This window comes from Gorilla gorilla, chromosome 14 (assembly GCF_029281585.2).
Source record: "Gorilla gorilla gorilla isolate KB3781 chromosome 14, NHGRI_mGorGor1-v2.1_pri, whole genome shotgun sequence".
NCBI lineage: Eukaryota > Metazoa > Chordata > Mammalia > Primates > Hominidae > Gorilla > Gorilla gorilla.
This window is the reverse complement of record NC_073238.2, coordinates 26,051,136-26,078,671: the sequence shown is the minus strand read 5'-3', so window position 1 is coordinate 26,078,671 and position 27,536 is coordinate 26,051,136. Positions and strand designations below refer to the sequence as shown.

Here is a 27,536-nt window from a genome sequence, read left to right as displayed (position 1 = left end):
CTGCTAGAGAACAGTAAGCTGCAGACAGGTTTTATACGTGGCTATTCTTCTCAGACCAGAAGAGACATTCTGTTGACATTTTCATCTGACAGTATAAAGTTACAATACAAATATAAGGGTAGTTGTTATTGGGTAACACTTCAACAGCATTTTCTTTTTAAATCTCTGTATAGAGAGGATTTCTGTTAACATATAACAGGCCAAAAACCTGAGCATCATCCTGAGCATCATTCTTTCTCTCACGCCCTGCCTCCAATCCCTCAGAAAATGTGATTGTCCTACTTTCAAGATCTACCCAAATCTGGCTTTTCTCACTACCTCCAATGCTACAACCTGGTTGGAGTCACCATCATCTTTCACTGGGAGGTTGCACAAGCCTCTCACAGACTCCACTGTTTCTACCCCTGACCCCTGCAGTCTACTCTGAGCATAGCAGTCAGAAGCATTCTTTGAGACTTCCTTTTAGACACACTTCTGCCCAGCACCCTGCAATCACTTCCCACTTCTGAGCTGGTGGGCTCTGAGGCCATCCATGGTCTGGACCCAATACCAGTCCAGCCTCCCCTCTGAAAGCTCCACCCTCCCTCACTGCTGCAGCCATGCCAGACTCCATGCTCATCCATGGATGCAAGTGGCAAGCACCTGTCTCGTGATCCTTGCTCTATCTGCTCTCCATTTGGAAGTCTCTTCTCTCAGATAGCCATGATCTATTTCTTTATCTTTTTCAAATTTTGGCTCAAGCTTCATCTTTTCAGGGGGTCTGCCCACTGCTCTGATCACCCTGCGTAACCCTGAAACCTCCCCCATCCAGACACACACAGCACAGCGCCTGCACTCTCATCACTCTGTCCTACTGTTCTCCATAATTCTGTTCACTTTTGCCACTCTGTACTGCCCACTTTTTTGTGTTTATTGTTGACTACCTGCTCCTCCCTGTGAAAAACAAGCACCTTGAAGATGGAGATCTTTGTCCCTTTTGTTCACTGATTTGCTGAAGCACAGAAAACTTATGAGCAGTGCTTGGCTCATAGCAGGTACTCAGGAAATACTGAATCAGTGAATATAAACTAAGAAGACAATGATGCCTTACCATGAGTGGAAAGATGCCCATCATGTGGGAAGTAAGCAAATCTTTACGTGTGCAAAATCAGGGCTTTGCCACCTGTTTAGAGCAACCATTTCTTCCTCTGCTTAGAGACATCAACAGGATATGAGCAGGTCTTTAGTAGAGAATATAATCAGTTTAGTTTTTCAGAGCAGATGATACAAAAATATTCTCCTCATACAGATTATGAGATATTGAGCCTAACAGTTTTGAAATTTAGGAAAAGTTAATATGAATGAGAGAAGAATAACCAAAAAGAAATAGAAATTATTCCTTACTAATGTTATTTTTCTGCCTGCAATGTAAACATAGTAAAAGAAATTTTTCACTTTAAGTTATGAAAGTCGACACTATTATCTATAATTTTTACATGTGCCTCTATTATATGTCCTCTAGCCTTTCACTAAACTAGACCCATTGTAATCTGCTATTATTTGTACTTATTTTACCTATAATTTGGAAATAAGGTGATTAGCGTATTTTTCCTTAAATTTTATTCCTGGTCTCAAAGACTTTTTCGACATAGTCATTAACTCTAAGACTAAACAAAAGAGAATAGCTAAAGAAAAGGTTATACTAGGCTGGAAAGCTACAGGTTGAAGGCCAGGTTGGCCCACATTTTTTTTTTTTTATAAATAAAGATGATTGAAACAGCCATGGCCGTTCACCTGCCTCTTGTCCATGGCTGCTTTCTAACTGGCAGAGTTGAGTATTTGTGACAGAGACCATATGGCCACAGAGCCAAAAATATTTACTCTCTGTCCCTTTACAGAAAGGTTTGCTGACCTTGTATGAGGCAGTCGATCTTCCTTCCTACTGGCTTTTCACATGTTGCTGTGTGTCTATGTGAGGTCATTTATTGAGCACCAAATATGCCAAATATGCATCATGGCTATGAGTCTAGCACAAGACAGTGACGTTCGCAAACATGTCATGATAGTTGCCGAAGGTGCTGTGGACAAACATCACTCCCTTCCCTCCACGTTAGAGACAAGATGGGAAACAGAAATGGGGAGAAATTGTTCATATCCACAAAGAAGACGTCCTTCACTAAAGAGCACTGGCTCACCCCTTGAATGCTGAGAAACTAAAAACAGAGAAAGGTTAAGGACACAGGAAACAGGGATGAGGAACAGCTCCTTACATTTTCTAATAACTCAGGGTATTGCCAGTGGCCAGAGCCAACCCAAATCATCACATCCAAAAATGGGACAAGGCAAAATCTGAAACTGTTAAGAGATATGCAGCGTCAGTTTGATTCCCGCTGCGGACGAGGGGCAGCCCGCACATGCTGAGGATGGACCCCGACCCTCCTGCTGCTAGCAGGCTGAGGGCAATGCCATCTCTATGCTACCCTGTGTCAGGTCACCACAGTGTCCCCAGCATCTGAATGCCGAGTGCAACCAAGGCTTTAGTTCAGCAACGTGAAACACCAGCTGCTCCTCCACACCCCGGCACTCCCACGCTGCACCCCACACCCCGGCACTCACACGCTGCACCCCACACCCCGGCACTCCCACGCTGCACCCCACACCCCGGCACTCACACGCTGCACCCCACACCCCGGCACTCACACGCTGCACCCCACACCCCGGCACTCACACGCTGCACCCCACACCCCGGCACTCACAAGCTGCACCCCACACCCCGGCACTCACACGCTGCACCCCACACCCCGGCACTCCCACGCTGCACTCCACACCCCGGCACTCCCACGCTGCACTCCACACCCCGGCTCTCACACGCTGCATCCCACACCCCGGCACTCCCATGCTGCACTCCACACCCCGGCACTCACACGCTGCACTCCACACCCCGGCACTGACACCCTGCATCCCACACCCCGGCTCTCACACGCTGCACTCCACACCCCAGCACTCACATGCTGCATCCCACACCCCGGCACTCACACGCTGCACCCCACACCCCGGCACTCCCACGCTGCACTCCACAACCTGGCACTCCCATGCTGCATCCCACCGGAGGAAAGCACAAGGAAATCATGTGAGCACCACAGGGGCCAATGTGTGCTGCATCGTCTCCAGCGTTCCAGTCAACAGACACTGAGCAGTAGACAGCAAAGAATTCCTCAAGCTGGGTTCAACAGGAATCCCTTCCTTGAGAATACGTACCAGACCATAGGATTATTTTAGAAAGCATTAATCCTAGGAACATGTACTTGGGGTGATTCCTAACATACTAGGAGTTATAAATAGAGTACAGACATATTTGGTCTGTAAATAAAATTCTTTTAACTGATGTTTTATTGTGGTAAGATATACATAACTAAAATGTGCCATTTCAATGATTTTCAAATGTACAACTCAGTGGCATTAAATTCATTCCCATTGTTGTGCAGCCAACACCAATATCCACTCCAGCACTTTCCATCATCCCACACTGAAACTCTGTACCTTTCAGGTAGGAGAGAAAAAACACCAGAGAGGAGACAGGACTAACATGCAGCTCCCATTTAGACAAACAGATCAGCGTCTGGAGATTCACATTGTGAACTTCTGTTCCAAGAACCAGTGTAGGGACATACTAGGGAGACTGAAAGTATTCACAGACCCTTTGAAAGAAGTGGCTTGCCATTGCAAATGCTGCAAGACAGCTGAAAAACTGTGAGTTCCCAAAGTGTGAGAGGCGAAAAAGTCTGCCTCTGAACACACATCCCCACTGGGGAACCTGAAAATTCAGACCACAGGAGAAGGCTTTAATATTACCTAGAGCTGAAATGGATTTAGGAAGCTGAGCAAAATATAAAAGTAGAAGAAGCAGTGGGAAGAGCCCTGTAGGCACTCCCAGTCCCCAGCGAAGACCAGGGAAGCCATTCCTGGCCTTATGTCACAGTCCTTGGGGGAGGGAGGGGAGCCAGTGAAATTGCAGAGGGGCCACAGGGTGACCGAAGCTCGTAGATGAACTTTGTAATAATTTTGACTGAGCACAAACTTTCCTGAGTAGAATGGAGATGGTGGGGTGTGGGGGTGGGTGGCAAATGGGAAGCACAATAGAGCACAGAAGCTTGCAGCCAAAGGTGTGAGCAGGCAGAGAGGTGAAGCCTGAGAGCCCTGCTTGCTTTCTCAGTGGAATGGCTTGTAGCCTGCGGCAAGATCTCAGCCCTGCTCACTGGCTGCCAGGATATAAACTCAGTGCAGTTTGGGTGGCATGCAGGAAACTGGCCCCACTGGCTGCATGAGAGCTGGGTGAGGCCTGTCACTGGCAGCTTTCCCCCACCTTCCCTGGCAACCAGAATGATGCAGCAAAGGCTCCATTGGCCTGAGAACCACCCCATAATCCCCCATAGTGGCTGAAGCAAGCCCTGCCAAAGGAGAGTCTGAGCTTAGACATGCCAAGCCCTGTCTTCAACTGATGGTTTTTCTCTACCTGCCCTGGTAGCCCAAGACAAAAGACATAAACTCTTGGGAGCTCTATGTCCCTGCCCATCACCTGAGAAACCCGAGTACTTATCCTGGCCAACATAGGGCAAGATGGTAGCCCCCTTCTACAACTGTAGCTTGTGCTCTCTTGAGAGTGCCACCTCCTGGCTGGAGGCCAAGCAACTCATAAGAGAACAACCCTGCTCCATAGAAGGAGAAAACAACAGCTAATTCCACTGCCTGCAACATCCTGGCTAACCAGAGGTCCTGAGTCTGTCCATGTGAAAATTTCACTGCTAGCATAACCAGCATTTGAGAAAACCATCACATTACAACAACCAAAAAATCCCAGAGTTCACTTCACTCCCCTGCCACCTCCACCAGAGCAGGGGCTGTTATCCAGAATTGGGAGACCTGAAGACAAATCACAGCACAGGACTTTTTGCAGACATTCTGCAGCACCAGCCTGGAGCCCAGTAGCCCCACTGGGTGTCTAGACCCAGAAGGGCATTAGCAATCACTGCAATCTGGCTCTCAAGAAGCCCTATCCCTAGAGGAAGGGGGAGGGCACACATCAAGAGAGCACCACCATGTGGGACAAGAGAATCTGAATAGCAGCCCTTGAGTTCCAGATCTTTCCACTGAAACAGTCTACCCAAATGAAAAGAAACCAAAAAAGTAATTCTGGTAATATGACAAAACAAGTTGTATAGTACCCCCAAAAGATCACACTAGCTCTCCAGCTGTGGATCCAAACCAAGAAGAAATCTCTGAATTGCCAAAAAAAAAAAAAAAAAAAAAATTGGAAGGTTGGTTATTAAGCTATTCAAGGAGGCACTAGAATAAGGTGAAAACCAACTTCAAGAAATTTTGAAAACAATACAGTATATGGATGAAAAAGTCTCCAGAGAAACAGGTATCATAAAGCAAAGACAATCACAATTTCTGGAAATGAAAGACACACTTAGAAAAATACAAAATACACTGAAAAGTTTCAACAATAGAATAAAACAAGTAGAATAAAGAACTTCAGAGCTCAATGACAAGGCTTTCAAATTAACTGAAAAAAAAGACAAAGAAAAAAGAATTTTAAAAAATTAACAGACTCCAAGAAATTTGGGGTTTTGTTAAATAACCAAGCATAAGAATAATTGGCATTCCTGAGGAAGAAAAGAAATCTAAATGTTTGGAAAACTTATTTGAGGGAATACTCAGGGAAAACTTCCCTGGCCTTGCTAGAGATCTAGACATCCAAATACAAGAAGCTCAAAGAACACCTGGAAAATTCATCACAAAAAGATCATCACCTATGCACGTAGTCATCAGATTATCTAAAGTTAAGATGAAAGAAATAATCTTAAGAGCTGTGAGGCAAAAGCAGCAGGTAACCTATAAAGAAAAAGCTATCAGATTGACAACATATTTATCAGCATAAACCCTACAGGACAGAAGGGATGGGGTCCTATATTTAGCCCCCTTAAACAAAACAATAACAGTCAAGAATTTTATATCTAGTGAAACTAAGCTTCATAAATGGAGAGAAAAAGTATTTTTCAAACAAACAAATGTTGAGAGAATTTGTTACTACCAAGCCAGCACTGCAAAAAATGCTAAAAGGAGTCTTAAATCTTGAAATGAAACCTAAAATACACCAAAATAGAACCTCTTTAAAGCATAAATCTCACAGGATCTGTAAAACAATAACACAATTTAAAAAACAACATATTGAGACTACAACTAGCATGATGAATAGAACAGTACCTCACATCTCAATATTAATGTTGAACGTAAATGGATTAAATGCTTCACTTAAGAGATACAGGGCTGGGAATGGTGGCTTATGCCTGTAATCCCAGCACTTTGGAAGGCAGAGGTGGGCAGATCACGAGGTCAAGAGATCTAGACCATCCTGGCCAACATTGTGAAACCTCGTCTCTACTAAAAACACAAAAATTAGCTAAGCGCAGTGGTACAAGCCTGTAGTCCCAGCTACTTGGGATATTGAGGCAGGAGAATCACTTGAACTCGGGAGGTGGAGGTTGCAGTGAGCCAAGATCACACCACTGCACTCCAGCCTGGTGACCGAGCGAGACTCCAAATCTGGAAAAAAAATGCACTTAGTGTACACTGAGAGTGGATACTGGGCTAAAAGTGAAGTGACAGGCCTCAAACTAGGCAAATCTTCTATACACATATCTGACAAGGGACTTCAGGAAATCCTAAAAGTTTCAATGATGAAATAGGAGACTATAGACAAAAGACTTGAACAATGCACATAAGGAACCCAAATAACCCATAAACAAATGAAAATAAGCTCAGCCTCCTTCCAAACCACACAAGACTATTTCATATCCAACTGAAAAAATGATATCAAGTAAAGGCAAGAATCTGCACAAATAAGTACCCACATAAGCTGCCAGTGGGAATATAAAATAGTGTTACTTCTTAGCAAATTTGGTATCATCTATTAAATAGTTCACTGTGCATAATCTTGGGCCAAGCACTGCCAATCCTGGGCACATGCCCTGGAAAATCTCTACATGTGAACCAAAAACCAGCACCAATGTATGGATTATCAAAAAAAATCAAAAATAGAATGGAAAAACAAATTTCACTCTCTGCAATCATATAATCAGACAGTGCAGCAAGGAAAATGAATGAATGTAAGAAAACCACAATAGTAGCAAAAAACAGCAAGTCAGAATACGTAAGGCATGATTCCTTTTATGTAAAGTTTCAAAATATGGAAAACTCAAAATTATCTTCTGAAGGGACAAAAACATACATTCTTAGAATATATTAGGCAAAGACTTTTACTTGTTTCTTTTTCAGTTTAAGGATCTGCTGTTCTACTTTTGCAATTTCTCAATCTACACGATCCATACTTTGTATTAACTCTGTTTGAAAGTTTTGAAGGTGAAGCATTTTGATCATCTCCACATGGTTGCCCCGAAATTGGAGAGGATGGAGCTTCATGTTTGCCTCCGAATGCTGGATCCTTTAGAGAATAAAACCAAGAAAAACAATTCATTTCTCACTAATAGAGTCCAGATTGCCTTAAATGAAAAAGTCAGTTTTAAACCACAGCAGAGCCATGTGTAATATGTGTCTAATGAAACCTTTAGTAGTAACTTTCGTATTTACATATATGCAAATTCTCACCTCACTTTTATAGTTTAGATATACCATGTACTATTTTGAAGAGTCTAAAAGCTATTCAAAGGTGAATTAGTGTTGATCAGCCTCTAGTGTAACAATACTGAAATTATAGAGAATTTATAGGTAAATAATGCAATCATGACAAAGGAAGATACCAACTTCTCAGCCATTTCCTTGCAATGGCTCTTCAAATGGTCTAAACCACTGGCTGGGAAATAGTATTCCAGGTAAAACCTGTGTGTCCACCCAACTTAACAACTATAACATGACCAAGTGTTCCTATCAAAAGTTTTCAGGCTTTCCAAACCAAAACTGAGGTACACGAGTCAGAGAAGTGACCTAGGAACTTCAGCTGCTACTATCTCTGGGCCTACTTCCATAAAGCCCACACTACAGCATACACAACATTTCCTTAGCCAAAAACATCCCATTGTGCCTCCAAATCAGCAGAGCTGTAGCAGAATGAAAGCCCCTTCACCCAAAATCCACTACCTTCCAACACACATCCACACACACCCTATTAATTTCCAGTCTGCTGTAAAGATATAAGCAATATTATAAAACATAAAGTTTAGAGTACTAGTTTTACTTAGACTATCAGAAACCTACAATGAGGATAGTTCACAGGATTACAGAACCCTAAAATGTATTAAATAATGATTAAGGAACTGTGAAAAGTCAATAGTTCTGAGCCAAGAATGCATACAGGAGATAACTGGACAGTTGCTTCAAAACACCGTAGTACAGATATTTCAGCTAATATACACTGATGAAAAGCCTCATATTCTGTAATAGTATGCACTGAATCTGAGAGGCCTTCTGGGAAAATAAGATTATGGCTATACCCTAAAACCTGTACAGTTCTGTAAGGAAAGCACCAATAAAAGCAATAACAATTCTAATAGACTTAATAGAGTTAAAGCTCCAGTATCCTTTGCATCTGGCATACAATCAATCTTTGGCAGCTTTAAGCCCCAGAGTTTATGATTCCTCTCTTAAGATGTAAATCCCTGAGGTCATTGGCTTCCAAAATAAACCAGTATGTTTCATCTAAATAAAATATCAGTGGCCGGGCATGGTGGCTCATGCTTGTAATCCCAGCACTTTGGGATGCCAAGGCAGGTAGATCACAAGGTCAGGAGTTTGAGACCAGCCTCACCAACATGGTTAAACCCCATCTCTACGAAAAAATACAAAAATTAGCTGGGTGTGGTGGCGGGCACTTGTAGTCCCAGCTACTCGGGAGGCTGAGGCAGGAGAATGGCTTGAACCCAGGAGGGAAAGGTTGCAGTAAGCTGAGATTGCACTACTGCACTCCATCATGGGTGACAGAGGGAGACTCCATCTCAAAAAAAAGAAAAAGATCAGATTTGGCATATAACCATGTTTATCAACCTCTTTTTCTCCCCCTCCCTCCTTTATCAACGTTAAAAAAAAATACAAGAAAATTTGTCTTCATATTGTCTTTTCAATGCTTGAATCTTCACTAACACTGTGAAAAGCACGACAGTTCTTAAATTCACTAAACCAGCTACTATTTGCACTAAATGAAAACTAAATGCAGAATGTTCAAATATTCTTAAGTCTTCATGTGTTGCGAAGCCTTTTTCTTTCATTATGAGACAGCATACTCCTGAGAACTTAGAAATGTTAATGCATAAAGAAAGATCTTTGGTGAACTACCAGGACTTTCATGATACATTAATGTCATTCTCCCACTATATGCATATGAGCAAATTTGTGTTACAGAAACATATATAATAGAAAAAGAGATTACATTTTGAATCAGCAGACTTCAAAAGTGCTCCTCAGGTGATTCTGATGCATCTGATGCATCAGATGCAAAGATTAATATTCTGATGCAAAGAATTAATATTACAAATGAATATTTTCCACTGACTTCCTTTCTAAATATTAAATATTTAATAAGAAACCAAATCCTCAAGTGCCTACTTATATAACAGGAATAGGGTGGTGGATCAAAACAGACAAGATATCTCCCTTCATGAAGTTTACAATCTTGGGTTGAAACAGCAAGATACCAATCCTGAAGAAAAAGAGTTAGATTCTTACCTCATATCTTACATAAAAAAACCAAGTAATAGCAAACATTTATAAGAGGCTTATTAGCAAATCACAAAAAGCCTCAAATTAAAAAAAAAAGATTCACATTATCGTGGGTTCAGGAACGCCAAAAGCAAAAGATAAAAAATACATTAGTTTTTAAAAAAGAAAAATTGATGGATAAAATAAAAAACAGTCTTCTGCTGGGCATGATGGCTCACACCTGTAATTCCAGCAGTTTGGGAGGCCGAGGCAGGCAGATCACTTGAGGTGAGGAGTTCAAGACCAGCCTGGTCAACATGGTAAAACCCCATCTCTACTAAAAGTACAAAAATCAGCCAAGTGTGGTGGTGCAAGCCTGTAATCCCAGCTACTTGGGAGGCTGAGGCAGGAGAATGGCTTGAACCCGGGAAGCAGAGGTTGTGGTGAGCAGAGATGGCACCACTGCACTCCAACCTGGGTGACAGAGGAAGACTCCATCTCAAAAACAACAACAACAACAACAAAAAACCACACATGCAAAAACACAGTCTTCTGCTTATCAAAACAGTAATAACAAATTAAAAAGGAAATGATTAAATAGGAAAACCATTTGCAAAACATGCACTCTAACAACTCAATATAAAATAAACCAACAGAAAAATGGGCAACATATATGAAAAAACAATTTACAAAACAGGAAAAATAACCAATAAACAAATAAAAAATGTTAAATTTTACTAACAAATAATAAGTTTAATTTAAAAACAATCATTCATCAAATTAACAATCTTTTTGTTAAACGATAAACGTGGTGTCAGCAAGGATACAGAAGAAGTGGGTACCTTTATTTTTTTTATTTTTATTTTTTTGAGATAAAATCTCACTCTTGTCCCCCAGGCTGGAGTGCAGTGGCACAATCTCAGCTCACTGCAACCTCCGCCTCCCAGGTTCAAGCGATTCTCTTGCCTCAGCCTCCTGAATAGCTGGGATTACAGGCACCGGCCACCACACCTGGCTAATTTTTGTATTTTTAGTAGAGACGGGGTTTCACTATGTTGGCCAGGCCGGTCTCGAACTCCTGACCTCTGGTAATCTGCCTGCCTCGACCTCTCAAAGTGCTGGGATTACAGGCATGAGCCACCATGCCCGGCCAAGAAGTGGGTACCTTTATACACTGTTGTCAGGAGTTAAGAACTGGCCCTACTCTTTTGCAGGACAATCTGGAAATACCCACTGAACCTTAAAAATCAACCTGGTCTGTAATTAATTATACTAAAAGAAATCTACCTTAAGGAAACAAGTAAGAATGCATACAGAAAAAACAACCTAAATAATGTACGGGCCAGCTGCAGTGGCTCATGCCTGTAATCCCAGCACTTTGGGAGGCCAAGGTGTGCAGATCACCTGAGGTCAGGAGTTCGAGACCAGCCTGGCTAACATGGTGAAACCTCGTCTCCACTAAAAATACAAAAATTAGCTGAACTGGGTGGCATGCACCTGTAGTCCCAGCTACTCGGGAGCCTGAGGCAGGAGAATCGCTGGGAGGTATAGGTCTCAGTGAGCCAAGATCGTGCCACTGCACTCCAGCCTGGGCAACAAAGTGAGACTCCGTCTCAAAAAAAAAAAAAAAAAAAAAAAAAAAAAAATGCATGTCACAACACCGTACTTCTGAACAAACAGGCAACCTAAATGTATGAAAATTGATTAAATAAATAACTATTTATTCATATGTGGAATACCAAGTAGCCACTAACAATACAGTTGTAAACTTATTGGCACAAAAAGAAGTTAAGCACGTATTTAAGCAAAAGTAAAGTTAAACAGAATGTACAAAGTGAGCACATTAAAATATTCATACGGCCCGACTCTGGACACACTGCCTATGGGTTAGCCCTGTTACACAAGGAGCAGCAGCAAAAAAAAACAAAAAAACAAAAAAACATAAAATTAAATTAAACTAAAATTAAAATAATACACACACAAATAGGGAAGAATCAACATGAAAATGTTAGTAACTTTTAACTGGTGAAACTGCAGGTAATTTTTTCTTTCAAGCTTATTTAATTCTTCTATAAATGATATACCTAGGCTTAACATTTAAAAAAAATCTAACAAATGTTAGTTCTTTTTAAATACTTATTTCTGGAGGTGGGCAGTTGGGAGAGAATGGGGAGAGGGAGATGGAAAGAGAAGTATTAGTTAGTAGTAGTAGTCATGGTTTACATTTTAGAGGAAAAAAAGCAGGACTAGAGTCAGGGGTCCTGGGTTAATTCCAACTCAGGAGGTACTACCTAGGTCACTTAATTTTTCTGAACACCCAGTTTCTCAACTATAACATGGAAATGGGTCACACTACAACTCAACACATCTCATTTTAATGAATGAGTTTTTAAGACACTTTTCCGCTAAAAAACGAAATTCTATAAATTACATTTTTGGTAATGTATTCAGCCATGGAAGATGACCTTTATTCACTATATTTTTAAATTTCTTTTTTTTAATGCAGCAGAACACTTCTTATAAACCCCACAGACTACTGTAGGATTAGGATATTTCAAATGATAAGGTGAGTCACAAAACACCTAGAAGCTTAGCTAATTTCTAGCTTACAGCAAAGAATATTTCCCCATCCAACTTACTATTTTGAAAAATTTCAAATTCACTTAAAAGTTGAAGGAACAGTATAATGGACACTCATTTATCCTTCATCTGGATTCACCAGTAGTTAACATTTTAACATATTTGCTTTCTGTGTGTGTCTGTGTATGTGTACAAAACTTCATTTTGGCTGAACTATTTGAAAATAAATTGTAGATACGTTTATTATCTTTTAAATTACTCTTCATTGCATGAAAACTCAAAGAAAATGTGTGGGTACTTATTTATCTGATATCAGGGAAGAACGGGCAATCAGGCATAAAGGTTAATAAACATTATAGAAAAAATATTTGATGGCAGTAAAAACATTTTAAATTTCAGTATGCTTAAAAAAAAGAAAAATTGAAACCAAAAGACTCTGGGAAAAGTATTAGAATATGTTAGGCAGGCAGATCACTTGAGGCCAGGAGTTCGAGACCAGCCTGGCCAACATAGTGAAAACTTGTCCCTACTAAAAATACAAAAAATTAGCTGGGGCCGGGCACAGTGGCTCATGCCTGTAATCTCAGCACTTTGGGAAGCTGAGGTGGATGGATCACCTGAGGTCAGGAGTTCGAGACCAGCCTGACCAACATGGTGAAATCCCATCTCTACTAAAAATACAAAATTAGCCGGGCATAGTGGTGCATGCCTGTAATCCCAGCTACTTCGGAGGCTGAGGCAGGAGAATCACTTGAACCCAGGAGGCGGAGGTTGTGGTGATCCAAGATCGCATCATTGCACTCCAGCCTGGGCAACAAGAGTGAAACTCCGTCTCAAAAAAAAAAAAACTAAAAAAGTAGCTGGGCATGGTAGTTCATGCCTGCAGCCCCAGCTACTCAGGGGGCTGAGGCATGAGAATTGCTTGAACCCGGGAGGTGGAGGTTGCTGTGGGCTGAGACCGTACCACTGCTCTCCAGCCTGAATGCCAGAGCAAGAATGCCTCAAAAAAAAAAAAAAAACAAGTAGCCACAAGGGGGAAAATGTGTTTTATATATTAATGAACAAAAATTAAGAATGACTTCAGGCTTCTAGTCAGAAACCATACAAACCAGAATACAATGATATGACATCTCTTAAAATACTGAAACTGTCAACTTAGAATTCTATATCTAGTGAAAATAGTCTTCAGAAATAAAAACATTTTCAGGCAAATAAAAGCTGAGAGAATTAATTGCCAAAAGACCTAAACTGAGAGAAATGAAGTGCTTCAGGCAAAAACACAATAATATCAGAAGAAAACTTGAATACACAAAAAGAATGAAGTGATGATATGTACTGTGAAGTGATGTACACAGGCAATTAGAGAAGGAAAAAAAATAAAGAGTAGAAATCAGTGAAATAGAAAAATAGTGAAAATGATTGAAACCAAAGCTAGTTCTTCAAAAATCTATTAAAGTGATAAACCTCTAGGCAGACCGATTAAAAAATAATAAAAACAAACATTATCAACATGAGGAGCAACATCGCAACATATCTCAAAGGCACTGAAATGATGAAGAAATATTGAGACAAATTATGTCAATAAATCTGATACCTTAAACAACAAAATATACCCAAACTGACTCAAGAAAAAATTGAGTATCTGAATTATAACTACTAAAGAAATTGAATTCATATTTAAATTCTTCCCAGAAAAAAAAATCTGGGACCAAGTTTCATTGATAAATTCTATCAAATATCTAAGGTTGAAAAAGTATCAATCCCAGCCACCACGTGGTGGGCTGACACCTGAAATCCCAGCACTTTGGGAGGTTGAGGCGGGTAGATCACCTAAGGTCAGGAGTTCGAGACCAGCCTGGCCAAAATGGCAAAACCGTACTAAAAGTACAAAAAATTAGCCAAGCATGGTGGTGGGCGCTTGTAATCTCAGCTACTTGGGAGACTGAAGCAGGAGAATTGCTTGAACCATGAAGAAGAGGTTGCAGTGAGCCGAGATCATGCAACTGCCCACTCTAACCTGGGTGACAGAGTGAGACTCAAAGGAAGAAAGAGGAGAAAGAGGAGAGAGAGAGAAAGAAAGGAAGAAAGAAAAAGAAAAAAAGAAAGCAAGCCAAGAAAGAAAGAGAAAGAAATAAGAAAGAAAGAAAGAAAGAAAGAGAAAGAAAGAAAAAGAAAAGGCCAGGTGCAGTGGCTCATGCTTATAATCCCAATATTTTGGAAGGCTGAGTCGGGCGGATCACTTGAGTTCAGAAGTTCGAGACCAGCCTAGCCAACACGGTGAAACCCCATCACTACTGAAAATACAAAAATTAGCCAGGTGTGGTGGCACGCACCTGTAATCCCAACTACTCAGGAGGCTGAGGCAGTAGAATCACTTGAACCCGGGAGATGGAGGTTGCAGTGAGCTGAGATTGTACCACTGCACTCCAGCCTGGATGACAGAGCAAGACTCCATTTCAAAGAAAAGTACCAATCCTACACAAACCCCTTAAGAAAACACAGGAGTAAAGAGCACTCTCCAAGCTAACATCATTCTTAATGCAGAAAGACTGAAACTCAATGCTTACCACACCACATATAAAATTTTAATTCAAAATAGGTAATTTACCTAAATGAAAGACCTATAATTATAAAACTTAGAGAAGAAAACATAAGTGAAAATTGGTTGGGCGCGATGGCTCACACCTGTAATCCCAGCACTTTGGGAGGCCGAGGCAGGTGGATCACGAGGTCAGGAGATTGAGACCATCCTGGCTAACAGAGTGAAACCTCATCTCTACTAAAGATACAAAAAAAATTAGCTGGGCGTGGTGGTGGGCGCCTGCAGTCCCAGCTACTCAGGAGGCTGAGGCAGGAGAATGGTGTGAACCCAGGAGGCAGAGCTTGCAGTGAGCCGAGATTGCCCCACTACACTCCAGCCTGGGCAACAGAGTAAGATTTTGTCTCAAGAAAACAAAAACAAAAACAAAACAAAACAAAACAAAAATAGAAAAAAAGAAAACGTAAGTGAAAATCTTAGTGACCTTGAATTTGGCAAAAACGTCTTAGGTTTGACACAAAAAGCACAAAAAATGAACAATAAAAATAGTACATCTGGGCTGGGTGTAGTGGCTCACACCTGTAATCCCAGCACTTTGGAAGGCTGAGGAGAGTGGATCACCTGAGGTCAGGAGTTCGAGACCAGCCTGGCCAACATGGTGAAACTCCATCTCTACTAAAAATACAAAAATTACCTGGATGTGGTGGCACATGCCTGTAATTCCAGCTACTCAGGAGGCTGAGGTAGGGGAATTGCTTGAACCTGGGATGCAGAGGTTGCAGTGAGCTGAGATGGCACCATAGCACTCCAGACTAGGCAACAGAGCAAGACTCTGTCTCAAAAAATAAACTACATCCGACTTGATAAAAATAAAAAATGTATGCTCTCCAAAGGATACTGTTAAGAAAATGAGGCAAAACTTCTTTTAATAATCTAGATACAATATATAGATATATGTTTTCTAAGTAATTTTATCTATAATAATCAAAAACTGGAATAGGTGACTGGATAAACAAATTGTGGTATACCCATACTCAACAATAAAAAGGAATGAACTGAGACATGCCAGACATGGATAGATCACAGAAGTATTATGGGAAGCAAAAGAGGTCATAGACAAAAGAGTTCCCATGAAGCTCAGAATGTATACAATGTTTTATGATAGAAAGCAGATCAGTGGTTTCCTAGGAGCTGAGGTTAGTAGGAATTGGGGGAGGAGGACTGACACGGGTGGGTGCCAAGGAGGATGGGGTGCCAAGGAACGTGCTGGAGTGTTGGAAATGTTCATCTTCATTTTGGTGATGGTTCTATGAGTTTATGAATTTGTCAAAATTTGTTACAATGTACACATATAATGAGTGCATTCTAATATAGATATATGTGTATATATATATAAACTAAACTGCAAAGTTAATTTTGTTTCATTTAAGTTGGGGTTTCACTCTTGTTGCCCAGGCTGGAGTGCACCGGCACGATTTTGGCTCACTGCAACCTCTGCCTCCCGGGTTCAAGCTATTCTCCAGCCTCAGCATCCCAAGTAGCTGGGATTACAGGTGCCTGCCACAATGCCTGGATAATTTTTTTGTATTTTTAGTAGAGAGGGGGTTTCACAATGTTTGCCAGGCTGGTCTCAAACTCCTGACCTCAAGTGATCCACCCGCCTCAGCCTCCCAAAGTGCTGGGATTACAGGCGTGAACCACTGCGCCCGGCCTGATTTTATGAAAAAACCAGCAGCAACAATAATCCGGAAAATTGGTAATCAGATGAATAACACTGGGGTAGGGGGACAACACAAGCAAAATTCAACACCAATCATGACAGAAATTCTCAAACTAGGAACAGAAAGCAACCTCTTCAACCAAAAAAGGCATCAACAAAAATGTGTAACTAACGTTACACGTAATGGTAAAAGACTAAATGCCTCCCTACACAGGAACAATGTAGGAATGTCCATTCTAACTCTGTAATCATGACTATACTTCAAAGGAGTCCTCAGTAGGACCCCGTAGTACATTTTGATGACAAATCTGCTTTCTTAGTCTCTGAGATGACCGTTTTATCCCATCCTTTCCTATTTTTCTTTAAACCTCTTACATCCATATCTTTGGTCTACTCTGAGATGATTATTTCACCTCATACTTTATTTTTCACAAGGTAAACCAATCTCTTACAAACTCTTCCTATAATAAAGTCTTCCTTCCTATCTACCATCCCTTCCTTCCTACCTACTATGCAAATCTTCCTACCATCAATCTCTCAAGAAGACAGAGGTCTTTATCCTGGCCATCACTCAAGACACGCCAAGTTATCTGGCCAGCTTAAAACTCAACCACAACTTGGGAGTATAAATATAGGTCTTACCCTAGAAATTCTAGAGAATTGATAAGTTTTCTATTTATCATCAACTCCTGTCATCAAAACAAAGACAACTTCAACTCCTGAAATCGGCATAAAGCCACAGTAAGAAGACAGAAATAATTAATTCCCAACCTTTGGTTCCTTGTCTTTGTAAATAGCTCTTGCCACTTAAAAAAAAAGGTAAATTTGGTGGTTTCTACCAACCAAATTTGGTATTGTGTATTAAATAGGAAAAGTAAAGAAAAACAGAAAAAATATGTAATTTGCATAGTATTTGTTCCTTACCTGCTGGTGGTGGGTGCTGGGAAACGTATACTTTACAGAGTGAGGAGGAGAACGACTTTGTTCTGTGCTGAATGCTCCTTGGTTGGGAAGATAAACTGAACTTGACATTATGAGTAAAGAAGTTCTCACCAGACTGTGAGATCAACGCCAGTAAACCATCATGTTTCTAGGAAACCATCTAAACAGGATGGGAAAAAAATAGAATTAATAAGAACTAAAACACCAAGTGTACTTCTAATAAATTATAACTATAGATACATAAATAAAACCACAATTACTAGTAAAAGCTTCCTCTCAGGTGTTTACTTAATAAAAGTTACCAAGATTTGAAAACATTAATGCGTCATTTCTTTTTATATTTAAAATAGGTTAATATGTGACAGATAATATGATTAGCTATATAAAGTAAAAACAGTATATAAAAACAGCATAATACCTGGCACATAGTAACTGCTCAGTAAATACCTATCTATAAATGTCTAAGGCATATAAAGACAAAAATACATGGTTTTAAATTTGGGAGTTGATAAGTCAATTGTGAAAAGAATTCAAGAGTAGTTTTAAGGTAAGCATTTGTGCAGAGGAAGTATTGTCTTTATTAAGTAATTCTGAAGCAAGGATGATAAAATACTAAGTTTTGTAATCACAGATGGTAGGTAGATGGACATTTGTTATGTTACTCTTTGCTTGCTTCTATGAAACTGAAATAGCAAATAAAGAAAAAAAAGGCCAGGAGCAGTGGCTCCTCCTGTAATCCCAGCACTCTGGGAGGCTGAGGCGGGAAGATCACTTGAGGTCAGGAGTTCGAGGCCAGCCTGGCCAACATGGTGAAACTTCTTTTCTACTAAAAATACAAAAATTAACCGGGCATGGTGACATGCGCCTGTAATCCCAGATACTTGGGAGGCTGAGGCAGGAGAATTGCTTGAGCCTGGGAGGCGGAGGTTGCAGTGAGCCGAGATCACACCATTGCACACCAGCTGGGGCAACAGAGTCAGACTTCATCTCAAAAAAAGAAAGAAAGAAAAAGAAAGCCATCCTCATTATAAACTCTATTCCTACTTGTCCACAATTCTAGACTAATTTGATTTGTCTGTCTTTTCTTGTGCCAATGCCACACTTTTCAAATTACTCTAGTATTACGAGGTTTCATATCCAGCAGGGCAAGTTTCACCTCACTGTGCTTCGTTGTTGCTGCTACTTTCCCCACCTTCCCAGCTATTCTAGAACATTTCCTCTTACACACAAGCATCAGAGTCAGCTTGTCAGGTCCCAGAGAAATTCTGGATGAGAAAACATAAATATTGAATTCACAGACTGACTAATGGGAGAACAGGTACCCCTATACTCATGAGTATTCCCATTCTAAAACATGATTATCTATGTTTATGTTTCAGGATAACACAAATATTTATGTTATACATAATTCATATGGGTGTATTTTACATATATATGGTAGAGAATATTACATATGTGTAAAAATGTGTGCAATAATATATAATTTCTATCTTAATTATATATAAAACTCCCATGACAAAAATTTTATATACACATATACACATGTGCATGTGTGTACATACACTCTTACTTTAAGACCAGAGTTCTATTATTACCTAACTGGGTGGTTTTCAAAAAATAGAATTTAAATATAAGATGAAAACTATATAATTGCATACATAAAAATATAACAGATATAATTTTATATATATAAAATCTTCACCCATTTAATACTTTATTAGTAAAGTTTTAATTTTGTTTCCATCATTTCAAGGTATTTGGGAAGAGGGCAAATTCAAAAGATAATTCAGTATGACAAATTGATCAATTTCACAGTTTTTATCAATATATTCTTTATCCAGTTGGGTTTAGAAAATAAAATTTTCTAGGGAATGGTCATTCAATCTAACTTTGAAACAAAACTTACAGGCTGGCCACAGTGGCTCACACCTGTAATCCCAGCATTTTGGGAAGTCAAGATAGGAGGATCTCCTAAGGCCAGGTATTCAAGACCAGCCTGGGCAATGAAGCCAGAACTATCTCTACAAGAAAATTAAAATAATAATAATAATTAGGTGGCCAGGTGCGGTGGCTCACGCCTGTAATCCCAGCACTTTGGAGGCCGAGGCAGGCGGATCGCGAGGTCAAGAGATCGAGACCATCCTGGCTAACACAGTGAAACCCTGTCTCTATTAAAAATACAAAAAAGTAGCCGGGCGTGGTGGTGGGCACCTGTAGTCCCAGCTACTCGGGAGGCTGAGGCAGGAGAATGGCGTGAACCCAGGAGGTGGAGCTTGCAGTGAGCCGAGATTGGACCACTACACTCCAGCCTGGGTGACAGAGCAAGACTCTGTCTCAAAAAAAAAAAAAAGAAAAAGAAAAAATAGTCAGGCATGCAGTACACACCCATGGTCCCAGCTACCTGGGAGGCTGAGGCAGGAGGATCACTTGAGCCCAGGAGGTCAAGACTGCAGTGAGCCGTGATTGTGCCACTGCACTCCAGCCTGGGTGATACAATGAAACTCTGACCCAAAAAATAAAAGAAAAAACGTATAGAAAGAACTTTAAGGCCAGGCGTGGTGGCTCACGCACTTTAGGAGGCCAACGTGGGCAGATCACGAGGTCAGAGTTCAAGGCCAGCCTGGCCAACATGGTGAAACCCAGTCTCTACTAAAGATACAAAAAATTAGCCAGCATGGTGGCACACACCTGTAAACCCAGCTACTTGGGAGGCTGAGGCAGGAGAACCACTTGAAGCTGGGAGGCGGAGGTTGCAGTGAGCTGAGATGGCACCACTGCACTCCAGCCTGGGTGAGGGTCCAGACTCCATCTCAAAAAAAAAAAAAAAAAAGAACTTTAAAAACTGCATGTGGTACCATGTAATATATAAATATTTTAAATAAATATATCATCCTTTCTCCTGATGTCACGTTTCCTGCTGTTGTGAAAGCTGACCAGGAAGGAGAAGAGTCAGAAGACTGACCAGCTGTCCCTCAGTCTGTTTTCTCCCTGCTCCCTTCCAAGGCCCGAGGCATGGAGGTCAGCAAATCTTAAGGATTGGAAAGTTGAGATTACCCAACTAACACTGATTTGACAGGTGAGAAATGTGAAGATCACAGAAAGTCAATAATTCCTCCAATATCACAAAACTGTCTGTGGCAAAATGGGAAAAACTAATGTTTTCTGCAATGCTTTGCAGCTTTCTCAGCAGGTAGTGAACTAGGAGAAGCTGAGATGTTCCATGAGACCACACATTAAAACCACCTGAGGAGCTTTCTCCTCATCTATACATCTGCAACTGCTCCAGGTGGAAGGGGAAAAGCCAACATGTGGCATTGTGGTGAGGGCTGATCTTTTTAGAAATAAACATTATATGCAGGACTTAAGAGTTTTTAAAAGTACCACAGAATACAAAGTGAAAAATCTCCTTGCCCTTCTCCTCCAGCTGCTACCCAGTTACCCTCCCAGAAGGCAACCAAAGTTACTAGTTTCTAGAGTGTCCTTTAGAAATATCCCACACATACATACAATCACACTTTTTCCCCTATGTAAATGGTGGCATGCTAGAAACACACTATTCTGTATCTTGCTTTTATTACTTAATACATCTCTGTTGGCCTGGTGCGGTGGCTCATGCCTGTAATCCCAGCACTTTGGGAGGCTGAGGAGGGTGGATCATGAGGTCAGGAGATCAAGATCATCCTGGCTAACACAGTGAAACACCGTCTCGATTAAAAATACAAAAAAGTTAGCCAGGCATGGTGGCGGGCGCCTGTAGTCCCAGCTACTCAGGAGGCTGAGGTGGGGAGAAAGGCGTGAACCCAGGTGGCAGAGCTTTCAGTGAGCCGAGATCACATCACCAACCTCCAGCCTGGGCGACAGAGTGAGACTCTGCCCCCCCCCCCAAAAAAATACATCTTGGCAATTATTCTCATGCATCTATGGTTCTTTCTATTGCTAAAGAGAATTTCACTACATGGGCCAGATGGGGTGGCTCACGCCTGTAATCCCAGCATTTTGGGAGGCTGAGGTGGGTGGATCACCTGAGGTCAAGAGTTCAAGACCAGCCTCACCAATATGCTGAAACCCCGTCTCTACTGAAAATACAAAAATTAGCCAGGCATGGTGGCACATGCCTGTAATCCCAGCTACTCGAGAGACTGAGGAAGGAGAATTGCTTGAAACCAGGAGGCAGAGGTTGCGGTGAGCTGAGGTCGTGCCATTGCACTCCAGCATGGGCAACAAGAATGAAACTCTGTCCAAAAACAGAGTATTTCACTATATGAACATTCATGCATTTTGTAAAAGTTTTCCAACTAATTCTGATCTGCTGTCCTAAAACATGCTTTAAGTGATCTATCTCTGCTCTCTCCTCCCAACTCAGACATCCCAAATAAATAAAGCTATAAATGGAATGCAGAGGCAAATAAAAAAAGATTTTAACCCAGGGTCATCCCATTTTTTTCTAACAGTGGCCTAAATGATTAGAAACCCATGAGGTACAATTTTTTAATGCACATTGTTTAACTTTCAGCTGTGGTGAGTGCTGAGTTCAACAATTACAAACAATGTCACTCAAAGTCACAAGTTAAGTGACTTCTCCATTTTTTCCCTCATCTCAGTAATCCTTCCTGTTGTCCTAGTTTTGTGGTATGACTTTAATGAAGTTCAACTTTATTATCTCAAAAAAAACAAAGAAGTCAATTTTATTTAAAAGTACTATTCACCCAATACAGAAGAAAAAAAAAAAAAAAACAACTAGCAAAGTCAGGAAATTAGCCCCTACCGGCATACAAATTCACAGGTCAAAGCAAGCCCTGCCTGTCCTCACATGAACTGCAGCCTGGAGACCACTACAACCTCCGTCCTCAAAACTTATCCACGAGATACACAACAACAGTGCTCAGATCTTGTTTTTTAACCAGAATGTTTTCCTCAGAAGTCTTAAATGAAAGCTAAATGTACAAAAGCTACAATGGAGAAACATTCTGATCTAGTGAGAATGGGAGACCTAGGATTCATCTTTTCAGGCTCCCCCTGCCTTTCCCCATCCCTCCCTCCACCCTTCTCCAGTCCTGGCTCACTAAGATACCTCGGCAGAATACCTTGCATTTGAAACCCACTGAAATGAAAGAATCTAAAGTTCAGACTGAAGGGGAAGGGAGCACCTTAAGTGGCAGTATCAAATTATAATTTCAGTTCTTAGCACCAAAACTCATTAACTCAGGGTAGTTACATGGTTGACTCATGAACTAAAAATATTCTATGAATAGTTTAAGAAATCTGATCAAGATTTTATGAGCAACTTCTTCATCTCTTACATATCAACATATAATGTTTTAGGATGAGAATAATATAGTAATAACTATACATCACTGTCATAAAAGACAATAGCACTTCTAACTGAATTATACAGATAAACCCAGAACTAGCCTCTTACATATTGCAAACAGGTAATACAATATTGCAAAATGAAATCGATCTATTTAAGTTCCTTTTTAAATCTTCTCATATTAAATAAACACACACATATTTACTCAACAGGAAAATCTTGCAACAAAATTTCAAATACTATCCTGCCAAAAAACAAGCAATTTTTCCTCTCAGCAGGAACTCCTGGCTTTTGGCCCACAACCTTTGCATAACCAAAATGTGTTACGCAACGGTGTTCAAGGTGGCCTAAGCTACCTTGGAAAAAAAGCTAAAAATGGCCAGGCACAGTGGCTCACGCCTGTTATCCCAGCACTTTGGGAGGCCAAGGCCGGTGGATCACAAGGTCATGAAATCAAGACCATCCTGGCCAACATGGTGAAATTCTATCTCTACTAAAATACAAAAAAAATTTAGCCAGACATGGTGGCACACACCTGTAGTCGCAGATACTCGGGAGGCTGAGGCAGGGGAATCGCTTGAATCTGGGAAGTGGAGGTTGTAGTGAGCTGGCATTGTGCCACTGCACTCCAGCTTGACAACGGAGCGAGACTCCATCTCAAAAAAAAAAAAAAAAAGCTAAAAATATACTTCACAGTGGCAGGACCACAGATGTCACTTCAGATGAGCAAGAATGAATCCACCAAGCATCACAATAGAGGTGAAGCCTACATTTCACCAAAGCAGAAAAAGGATCCTACAAAATATGCAATTTTTAACTGATAAAATAATAAAACCTCCTGATACAAAAGTATGGGATAGGGCAATGCCTCTATGACATTTAAATGCTAAAATATTAGTTATTAAACTGAAGCAAATTAGGTCACTCCAGTTCCCACAAAGCTGTCCAGCTCTAGACCAATTCTAAAAGTATGTTAGGTAAGACAAGGCTAAGAAGGACAACCACCCTGGGCATCCCGACACCTAAAATCCTCCAACCTGGGGATAATGTAAAGAAAGCTGACCTCCTAAACTTATTACAGAGTCCACCATCCAGGAGAGGAAAGACTAGAAATTATCTAAGTGAATTATGTAATTTGTACAAGACCAGAGTGGTGCTATACTGGAATGAATTTTCTCCTGTAAAATAACGTAAGCATTCTTCCCTTTGGGGGGAAAAAGAGCTACTGCTTCTCAGCCTTTTGGTTAAGATCTAATCTGGGGGAATGCCACTGACAAGGTATTTTATTTGCAGCCTCTTTTGACATCATGACATCTTACTTAAAGACAAAGAAACAAATGGAAGCTAAAGAAAAAGCTTTTTAGTTAACCTATCCTACCTCTAATAAAGTATGATATTGAAAGAAATCTCTACTAAAAATACAAAAATATGGCTGGACATGGTGGCTCACACCTGTCATCCCAGCACTTTGGGAGGCTGAGGCTGGAGGATCACAAGGTCAGGAGTTCAAGACCAGCCTGACCAACATGTGAAACCCCATCACTACTAAAAACATGAAAATTAACCAGGTGTATGTAGTGGCGTGCACCTGTAATCCCAGCTACTTGGGAGGCTGGGGCAGGAGATTCGCTTGTACCCAGGAGGCAGAGGTTGCAGTGAGCAGAGATTGCACCACTGCACTCCAGCCTGGGCGACAGGGTGAGACTCCATCTCAAAAAAAAAAAAAAACTAAAAATTAGCCTGGTGTGGTGGTGCACACCTGTAATCCCAGCTACTCAGGAAGCTGAGGCACGAGAATCACTTGAACCCGGGAGGCAGAGGTTGCAGTGAGCCAAAATCACACCCCTGCTCTACAGGCTGGATGACAGAGCAAGATTTCATCTCAAAACAAACAAACAAAAAAAGAACAAATATATTTCACAAGCAAAATGGATGACTACATGCCAATTCCCTCCCTGATTAACACAAAAGAACAAAGAAATTGAGATAAGAAAAATTTTAATGTAGCTATTTGGCCTGAATTAATAGATATAACAATATCTAAGTGGGTATTACTAAAAGTTACCATTTATTGAGCTCTAGACATATACTAGGCAGTGTGCTAAGACTGGGTGTGTGCATGAGCTCATTAGCTGTAAGGCTGTAGAGAAGCTACATAACTTCCTCAAGCTATGTTTTTCTAACTCAAAGACAGATACCTTAAAGATCATCTGCTGCTTCCTCCCCTTTGACCCACTAACAGAGACTACAGGATATTAAGCAATATAAAACAAGGGTTATTAACAGACTCTGTTTTTTGCTACACCCCCTCAACACCCCCGAGCTCCATTAATGTTAAAGTCAAATGCTCTTAGCCTACTTTATGTTGGTACACACCTTAGAAACAAACAGAACTATCAAACGCCTGTGAAGGCAAAGATCAGCTCTGTTCTGCTGTACACGGCCTCTGCAGCAGCTAGCAGGACTTAGCTCTCAGTAGCGCCCACTCCAACAGCAAGTTGTTTAGCTGTTCCTTACACACACATACACACACAAACATCCACACACACACACAAGACTCTGAAGCTTCCCTGGCCTCTCCATCTAACTACCACCTTCCTTACCTCTTGCTGCAAAAACTCCTAACTGGGCTTCCCACTTCAATACTTTCTCAACTCAAAAAGCCAAGTGTTCTTTTTAAACCTTAAATCAGAACACGTCACTCTCCTGCTTCAGATTCCCCAAGGATTTCCTACGCACTGCATATAAAGTCTAAACTACTTACGATGACCCAAGGCCCTACTTGATTTGGCCTGCTTACTTTCCAGATTGCTCACTAGGCCCCAGCAACATGAGTTTCCTTTCAGTTTCTTCAGGAGCCCTTCTCTGCCAGGTCCTTCCTAGCTGGGCCTTTGTCCTTCTTTACTCTCTGCCAGGAACGCTGTTCCTGGCTCGTTCAGGTGGCTAGCTCCTCCTCAAACTTAAGGTCTCCGTTCAAATGTCATCTCAGAAGAGTCTTTCCAACCACCCTACATATAAGGTAAGCTCCCATTAGTTACTCTCAATCACCTCACCCTTTTGGTTCCTTTATAGGTTTATGATAATCTGAAATGGATCACGTACTTCATTTTATTGATTATATTCTGTCTTCTCTCACTAGAATAAAAACTACCTGTTTGATTCTCTATAATATTTGTTGGATAAAATAAACAAACTCCCATTCATGGGTCTGATGTTTTTTAAAATAAATAAACAAGAAATATACAAGACTTATTTGTACAGGACTTATTTGAAGCAAAGTTTGAAAATCTACTGAGACACATAAAAATCTATTAGAACACAGGAGAGAAAGTACATAAAGATGTCAATTTCCCCAAACTTCACCTCCAATTTCAGTATTCCCAATCAATATTCAGTATTCAATAAAAATCTCTATGATTTCTTTTTGAATGTCACAGAATGATTCTAAAGTTCATCTAGAAGAACACATAGACCAGAATTGTCAAAGTCTGAAAAAAAAGAGAAATGAACAGGTAACTAACCCCATCTGTATTAAAATTATAAAATGATAGTAATTTAAAGTGTATGGTTATACACACGAGACCAAAATAACAAGACCAATCAGAAATAGTCCCAAACACATTTAGTAAATGACAAAAGCTGCAATTCTAATAGTGGGGCAAAAAACAGATTATTCACTGAATGGTGCTGACACAACTAGCTAGTTGGGGTAGAATTCACACACAATTTTATCCCCCAAAACATGTCTCACTTCTTATACCAGAAATAAATTCCAGATGGATCAAAGAATTAGAAGTTTTAAAAAGAGAAGGAAAAGGAAAAAAAAGAAACCATTGAAGTATTAAATACAATCTGGGGACTTCTTTGCTTTAAAAATACAAAAATGCATGCAGTTAAAAAGTCTTCCTCTCACTCATTCTTCTTACTATGACAACCAATGTTTCCAAGTATCATATATCCTGTGATATACAAGCAAAAATGTATACATTGTTTTTCATCTTTAAAGCAAAGACACATAGAGGCATATAATGTTCCTCACTTTGTTTTTCTAGTTTAGTAGCTAGGTGAATATTTTACATTTTGGAGCAAGGAAAGTCTTAAGTAGAGCACAAAACACAAAAGTCACATAAATAAATTAGTAACAGTCACAACTAACATTTATTATTTACTTACTTTGTGCCAGCCATTATGCCTAATGCTATTTACATTATCTCCATTGTACAAATAAGGAAATTAAGGTGTACAGAGGTTAAATAATGTGCCCAAGGTCTCACAGCAGCACAGTGCTTGGTTTGGATTTATCTGACTACATAACATTACAAAAGAATAGCTAGGGGGATATGTGCACATGTACGAAAAAAGTGAATAAGGCCAGACGCATTGGCTCACACCTGTAATCCCAACACTTTGGGAGGCCCAGGTGGGCGGATCACCTGAAGTCAGGAGTTTCAGACCAGCCTGACCAACATGGAGAAACCCCATGTCTCGTAAAAATACAAAATTATCCAGGCATGGTGGCGCAGGTCTGTAATCCCAGCTACTCAGGAGGCTGAGGCAGGAGAATCACTTGAACCCAGGAGGCAGAGGTTGAGGTGAGCTGAAATCACACCATTGCACTCCAGCCTGGGCAACAAGAGCAAAACTCTGTCTCAGAAAAAAAAAAAAAAAAAGAAAGAAAAAAAAGAAAAGAAAAAGAAAGAAATAAAAAAGTGAATATGTAGAGAACTTTTAACCTATTAAAAACCAGTAACCCC

General features: G+C 40.6%; 1 long non-coding RNA gene across 1 annotated transcript in view; it reads right to left on the bottom strand.

The window, feature by feature from the left end:
• LOC115931739 (uncharacterized) overlaps window positions 1-27,536 on the bottom strand; it is a 96,289-nt gene that overhangs the window by 59,595 nt on the left and 9,158 nt on the right. Inside the window, exon 2 of the long non-coding RNA XR_008670909.2 lies at window positions 17,454-17,631. This is a non-coding gene — a long non-coding RNA (uncharacterized lncRNA). The remainder of the gene's footprint in view (window positions 1-17,453; window positions 17,632-27,536) is intronic.